Below are 7,669 nucleotides of genomic sequence, written 5' to 3'. Positions count from 1 at the left end.
GCCATCACTGGAAAGAGAGGCCCATTGGACATGCAAACTTTATATGCCCCAGTACAGGGGAACGCCAGGGCCAAAAAGTGGGAGTGGGTGGGTAAGGGAGTGGGGGGAGGGTATGGGGGACTTTTGGAATAGCATTGGAAATGTAAATGAGGAAAATACCTAATAAAAATATTTAAAAACAAAGAAGAAGGTACATAGACTCTTAAGGTCCTCCATGTCCCAAGGTGGTTACCTTTGGGGTCTGGAGTTCCTGGGTTCAGAAGAAGCAAGTCATCCTCCAGGTGGGAAGTCAATGCCTTCACAACTGACCAGCCTAGATGATAGGTTTGACTCATCATGATTCTGGGTATGGTTCCACAACTTTTAGGAAAATTTGTTTTGACAGCTGTTTAGATGATAAGAAAATTCTCTGTTCAAGACTTTTGAGCATCATGTTGAAGGCTTCAAAGAGAAAGGAGACATGGGGACCCCTGTATGCAGAACCAAAGGATATTCCAGGCAAGTTTCAGGCTCAGAGTGGGAACAGGTTAGCAGACTCAATGCATATATAGAGGGGAAGGGGAAACTCTTGCTGGATTGACCCAACAGTGTCCATGCTGGGGCAAGCGAGGGGAATAAGAGATTAAGTGGTAGGGAAGCACTCTTGTTGACATAGCAATGCAAGTTTAGCAACTATACAGTGGCAGGGACATCCAGTGACATAAAAGAGTTGTCACTTTGAGGTCTAATAACTAAGACGGCTCTCAGACACCTTACATTCCTTTCTGTTTACATTGTTATAAATATTAAATATGTTTTACATAGCTTAACTCACCATGTGGAAAATGTATTTTCCCTTCTGGCTTTTAAGACCTTTCTTTTATTTATTTTTTATTATTTAAAATAATTTTTAAATTTAAATATATTTTGATCATATTCTCCCCCTGTGGGTCCTTCCAGATCCTCTGTGCCCACACAGGTTTCCATTCTTTTTCTAAAACCAAACAAAAACCAAACATAACAACAGAGCACCCCCCCCCAAAAAAAAAAACAAGAAAACAAAATAAAATCCCACTAAATGGAAAAAGAAGCATTGCAACCACCAATAAACACACACACACACACACACACACACACACACACACACACACACACACACCCCACCCCAAAACAAAACAAAACAAAACAAAACAAAGAACAAAAAATGTGGAGTCCATTATGTTAGTCAACTATTTCTGAACCTGAGACCTGTCCTGGAGTAGCTGAAATACCCAGAGTCACTCTATAGGAAAAAAACTTATTTTTCCTTTCCCATCAGACATAAGTGACAGTACAGTTGGTAACTTTTACTCTAGTGCTATGTTTCCATTCATTCATTCATTCATTCATTCATTCATTCATTCACTTTTTAACAATGTAACAAAGTAAACTATAATAAGACATAAAGAAATTACATAAATATTAGAAAAGATAAACTAGCAGGAAAAAGAAAAGAGCTCAAGAGAATACACAAAAATGAGACACACACTCAGAAATCCCATAAAAACACTAGACTGGAAGCCATGATACACATGCAGGGGATCTGGGGCAGAGAGGTTCATGCTTGCTTGTGCATGCTGACTCGGCCTCTGTGTGCTCACATGAGCTTTGCTTCTGTTCAGTTAGACAACCTTGTTTTCTCCATGTCTTCTATTCCCTCTGGCTCTTCCATTCTTTCACCTCTTTTTTTTTTTTTTTTTGGCTGGGGAGGAGGGGAAGCATATTCTGTGTGCTCTGAGGGGAGAGTCTTAGTGGACATGTACTATTTAGAGCTGAATTCTACACAAGTTCTCTCATCCTGCACACTGCTTGGCTGTGGGTTGCTGTCTTTGTTCCCATATGCTGCAAGACCAAGCCCCTCTGATGGTGAACAAAGCACTGATCTGTGAGTATAGCAGACTATCCCCATGAGTCATTTCATCGCTACATTTCTTTCTTTGGATGAGTAGTATATGGTTTTACCATAGACCCCTGGGCTATCTAGTCCCAGAATCTTGATCACTCAAGCAGCACTGAGCATGGGTTCCATCACAGTGAGTGAGCCTTAAGTCAAATCACTTATTGGTTGTTTAATCTCACAAACTTTGTGCCACCCCTGCTGTAGCAATAACATGTAGGCCACTGTAGATAAAGAGTTTCTATCTGGCTTGGTATTTATTTCTTTTTTGGGAGCATGCAGAATATGTCCCTGTACCAAATCTGATGAATCACAGGGGTGAAGGCTTTATGTAGCCACAGCTCTGCATCTCTATCTTCAATGGGCTGTGTAGGTGTTGTATAGACTATTAACATAAAAGATTTAGAAATGGTGTGTACTTGGAAGCAAGGCACATGTTTCCTCTTCCTGTCACTTTCAACTTCTCATAGTAATTTATAGGACCATGCTAAATGTATTAAAATCTAAAGTGAATGTGTCAAATACTAGATACTTTTTTGCAATGTCTTTTATAGCAAAATTTACTTCAGTGTATCAGAGGTTATTCACTTTACATTTTACACATGTGAATAAGTTACATATATACATAACATGCAATATACATTACCAGCAGGTACATTTAGTAATATCATAAAACAAACTTACAAATGATTCTACAGACTGCAATGGACATATTTTATTTATAAATATAGAAGCAATGTCTAACATTTTTGATATTTGCTTAATTTAGGATTTGTTGTCTAACTGCTGAAGTTAAACAGGTTTATGCAGACAATATTACTGAGAGTGGATGTTGAAAGGGAAATTGCAGAGGGATTGGCATTAAATGCAAAATAGATAGATTACATCCTTAGTGGTAGCTTAAAACATATCTAGTACATTAAAAAATACTCTCTCCCTCTCCCCCTCTCCCCCTCTCCCCCTCCTCCCTCCCTCTCCCTTAAGCATACATGCAAACAAATGCACACACACACACACACACACACACGCACAAACACACAAACATGCACACAAAAAGGTAAAGTTCTTTATTAAATTTAACCAATGAGTCATTGTAGCTGATTTAATATTTTAGGTTTTATCCCTTCATACTATTTGAAACTATATACTTGAGGTTTAGGTGTCTCTTATTTGTTTTCAAGCCAACAGACAATATTTTGTATATGAGTCAGTATGGATTATTTAAGCATGACTAATGACTTTGATTGGTTTCTTGGGAACAGATATTACTTTACTTCTGTATAATATTCTTGGAGCTAACTAGGTACTGGATTGGGAATGATTTTTAAGCCAGACTTCACCCACCATCGATATTCCTTCAGGTCACAGAGTGATTGCAGTACAACAGAACTCTGAAACTTTTGCAGAGTTGAAAGAGGATGCAGCACCAGGAAAAGATACAGTGAGGCAGTTGCCAAGGAGGTAATGCAGAGGAGAAGAGCCAAGATATAAGACTTGAGACCAGTGCTTCTGAAACATAATGTGCGCACAGATCCCTCCAGGGAGCTGTTGAAAAGCAGACTCTGATTGATCAGTTCTGCGAAGAAGGCCTACCATCTGTATTTCTAAGAAGCCCCACCTTCTGTATCTCTTTCTCAGAGGCTACCTAGGCTGCTCATCTCTGGACTGCATTTTGAGAAGTGGGGCACTAAAACCCAAAGAAGATTTTTAGACTGTAGAGATTTCTGCTTTGCTCACAATTTCAGCATGCCCATAATGTAGGATTCTTACTTTTTGTTTCTATTTTGTTGTTGTTGTTGTTTTGCTTTTGTTTCTTTTGCATAAGACATCAAGTAAAACTGAAGGTGGGGATATGATTGGAAACTAGATGTATACAGCCATTTGCCCTAAATTAGATGTAGGTAGCAGAGGATGGCCTTATCTGGCATCAATGGGAGGTGAGACCATCTGAAGGCTTGATACCCCAGTGTAGGGGATGCCAGGGTGGTGAGGTGGGAGTGAATGGTGGTGCACCCACATAGAAGCAGGGGTAGTGGATAGGGGAGAGGGAGTTTGTGGAGAGGGAACTGGGAAAGGGTTCTCACTTTGTTATTGGAAATGTAAATAAATAAAATATTCAATAAAAAATCTATTACAGTCTACAAAAGTCATGCAATGACCAGGCAATGAATGCATAGTATGAGGGGCACAACACTCAAAACCTGTCTCTAGATCTCACAGATCAAATTGTGGATCAGCAAATGCTGAATTTGTATATATGTAAAGTATATTCCATAATACTTTAGTCAAATTGGCACAAATTTTCATTTTGATACAAGGGGTTTATTTCAGGAGGCGAGAGACTGCAAGAGATGTATCTCTTGAAGGCATACTCTCTTACCGATTGAGAAATTGCTTCTAGATTCTGATAGTCATTGTTTACCTTGTCCTGCTCTTGAGGAAACACAAGTTTTGAGCTTTCCATGCAATGGTATACATAGGTATTAGAATCAACTTGAGTAACAGTGTTTAAAGAGTGTTTTCTGGTCTAAAGTAGAATCTGAAAGCACAGGCAAGTTTTGTAAGTTGGAATTGCCTGGTATTCAGACTGTTAGACAATTCATTCATCCACTGAAAAGCTAAATGACATCAGTCAAATGAATATGCATCCAATTATTGTAAGAAGGAGGATGAATGGCCAAACTATCTATCTGCACATACTTTAACAGATTTCTAGAAGCATTTTCAGACTTGGACAGAAACCAGTCATCTCAGGTGGCTTCGTAATGTCCAACCCACTGGAGCTTCATTATTCTTTTTTTTTTTTTTTTTTTTTGAGTTTTTTGAGTTTTTTGAGATAGGGTTTCTCTGTGTATCCCTGGCTGTCCTGGTACTCACTCTGTAGACCAGGCTGGCCTTGAACTCAGAAATCCACCTGCTTCTGGCTCCCAAGTGCTGGGATTAAAGGTGTGTACCACCATACCTGGTGAGCTTCATTATTCTTGAAAATACTCATATGCTTATAGCCTGAAAATATTTTCATATATTTATTAAGTTTTGTTTAGAATTGTTTTAATGATGATGTCCTCCTAAGGGCTCTGTTCCTGTACTTTGGCAATAGCATAACCCCATTTCACTTTCTTTAGACTAAGTTGCTTTGTGGAGTTTAAGATTCATATCTTCAAACTTCCAAAATACATTAATACTTTGAAGTTCTTTCCTGCTAACAAGTCCTATTTAAAATGCAGCCAAAATCTCACCCACTCTTTCAGATTCACTGCCATTTGCTCTGTCCTGTTTTACACTGCTGCATCTATCACTAGCACCCTAAGCATTTGAATGGTTAAAGACAGACAGAGTAACTTCTAATGAGATTAGTAGATGAAATCTTATCTTCTGGAAGCTCAAAGTATACACTCCACTTTTTTCTCCCAAGATATTTGGTTTTAGCTAAGATAGATGAAGTCTCCAAGGGTTGATGTTTCCACATGTCCATGCATAGAAAAGCTCCGGGCTTTTAAGAGCTTTATAAAGATCTTTCCTTATGTTTGTATTTAAGGATGCTTTTGATTGAGTTTAGGGCCATTGTGGTGGCTGAAGCAGTGTAAGGCAGAACAGAGAAAATATGAATGAATATAAGACAGGATGAGATCATGTCTAGGTGAGAAACAGAAAATATAGAGAAAATACTAAAAAAAAAATTACCCAGTGACAATAATTTTAGACATTTATACTGAAAAATAACAGAACTGTCATTGTACAGTTGAACCAGCAAGGTTGTATGTAAGTGTGGCATGGAATGAAATGATTTTGTGTGCTCACAACAACTGGTGTGCAATGGGAAGGGACATACCAAAGGTAGCACCCATGGTAATGACATTAAGAGTTGATCAGAATAGAGACTCACTGGCCAACTTCCTTCTGTAGGAACAGAAAACCAACAGCAATTTGTACAACATCTGTTTGTTGTTTTAATGTGCCAACCTAGGGTGGAATTTTCAGTTTGAGAAACAGAACTTTAAAAAAAGGAGAGAAATGTGTGTCACCAAATTAAGAAACAAAATATTTATGCAAAGACATCTTCCCAAGAAATACTGTAAATTCCTGACTGAAAATAGGTTGACAAGCAGAAAATCTGGAAAATCTGAGACAGACAACTGTAGTATTTCATGTTTTCATGGAATGACAGGTACAGTCCATCAGTAATGTGGGCCATCTGCCCTTCAGAGAAGACTTTTCTTTCATTATACTTATCCACACTTATTAGTGTTGTCTATAGGTTCAGACAATGACATTGGAGAAAAGAAGGGTAACAACTCAAACATCTGAAGTAAGGAAGGTCCTATATAATGTAACCATAGAGAGAGGGCAGAATGCTGACTAAGAGGGTCATTTGCCATGCAAAATCTCAAGGCTACTTTAACATCAGACATGAATTCTCACTAAAAAGAAAAAGAAAAGAAATAATGATGTAGTTATAAGAAGCATAGTAAGGAAGCTACCTGACCTAATATCTCCATCTCTGTCTCTCTCTGTCTTTGTGTGTGTGTGTGTAATATCATCAACACTGAGTACAGGTCAGTACCAACAACAATTTCTTTGTCTCCTGTCCAAAGATGTTGATTAGAATTGACTCATAATTAAATTAGGTTCTTACATGCAGTCCATTTCCATTTTTGAAAGCCTGATCCTATGGTTGGTAATGAGGTCAGTAAAACAAAACAAAACAAAACAAAACAAAACAAAACAAAACCTGGGATGAATATGAAGGAATAGCTCAGCTATTGGATGGATCACAGGTCCCCCAATGGAGAAGCTAGAGAAAGTACCCAAGGAGCTAAACGGGTCTGCAACCCTATAGGTGGAACAACAATATGAACTAACCAGTACCCCGGAGCTCATGTCTCTAGCTGCATATGTAGCAGAATATGGCCTAGTCAGCCATCATTGGGAAGAGAGGCCCCTTGGTCTTGCAAACTTTATATGCCTCAGTACGGGGGAACTCCAGGGCCAAGAAGTGGGTGGGTAGGGAAGTGTGGGGGGGGTCTGGGGGACTTTTGGGATAGCATTTGAAATGTAAATGAAGAAAATACCTAATTAAAAAATTATGTACTTAAATTTTTAGGAATTGAATCTTATCTCTTGGATGTTTGGCTTCAAACTTTCCCTTGAGAACAATCCAACATATTCATAATGAACCCTTAAGAAAGAATATCAGCTATGAAATAATTATAGAATAAATTTTCTCTCTAGCATGTAAGTTATTATTCTGTTATTCAGAAATTCTTAGAGTAAGCAGTCAAACTAATTCTATGTTTCTAAAGGAAAATTTTGAAACATTTACAGGAAGAAGGATCAATAGTTTGTCAAAGGATCTCCAAATAACTTATAAAGGAAGATCAACATGTGGGCAAACTAAATAATATAATAAAGGTAAGTTTAAATTGAATAGTTTCAAGCACTTTATTTCATATGTATTTGCATCATCCATAAATAATCACAAACCCACCCCAACTTCAATGGGATATTTTTCATGACAATTGACAGAAAATTTCTTTTTTTTATTTTTAGGTTCAGATTGAGTCTTTTTATTTATTTATTTATTTTTTAATTTTTAATATTTTTATTACGTATTTTCCTCAATTACATTTCCAATGCTATCCCAAAAGTCCCCCATACCCTCCCCCCAACTTCCCTACCCACCCATTCCCATTTTTTTGGCCCTGGCGTTCCCCTGTACTGGGGCTCAGAACTGAACAAAGAATTCTCACCTGA

Source organism: Mus caroli, chromosome 3, assembly GCF_900094665.2.
Source record: "Mus caroli chromosome 3, CAROLI_EIJ_v1.1, whole genome shotgun sequence".
Taxonomy (NCBI): domain Eukaryota; kingdom Metazoa; phylum Chordata; class Mammalia; order Rodentia; family Muridae; genus Mus; species Mus caroli.
This window is presented reverse-complemented; position numbering follows the sequence as displayed.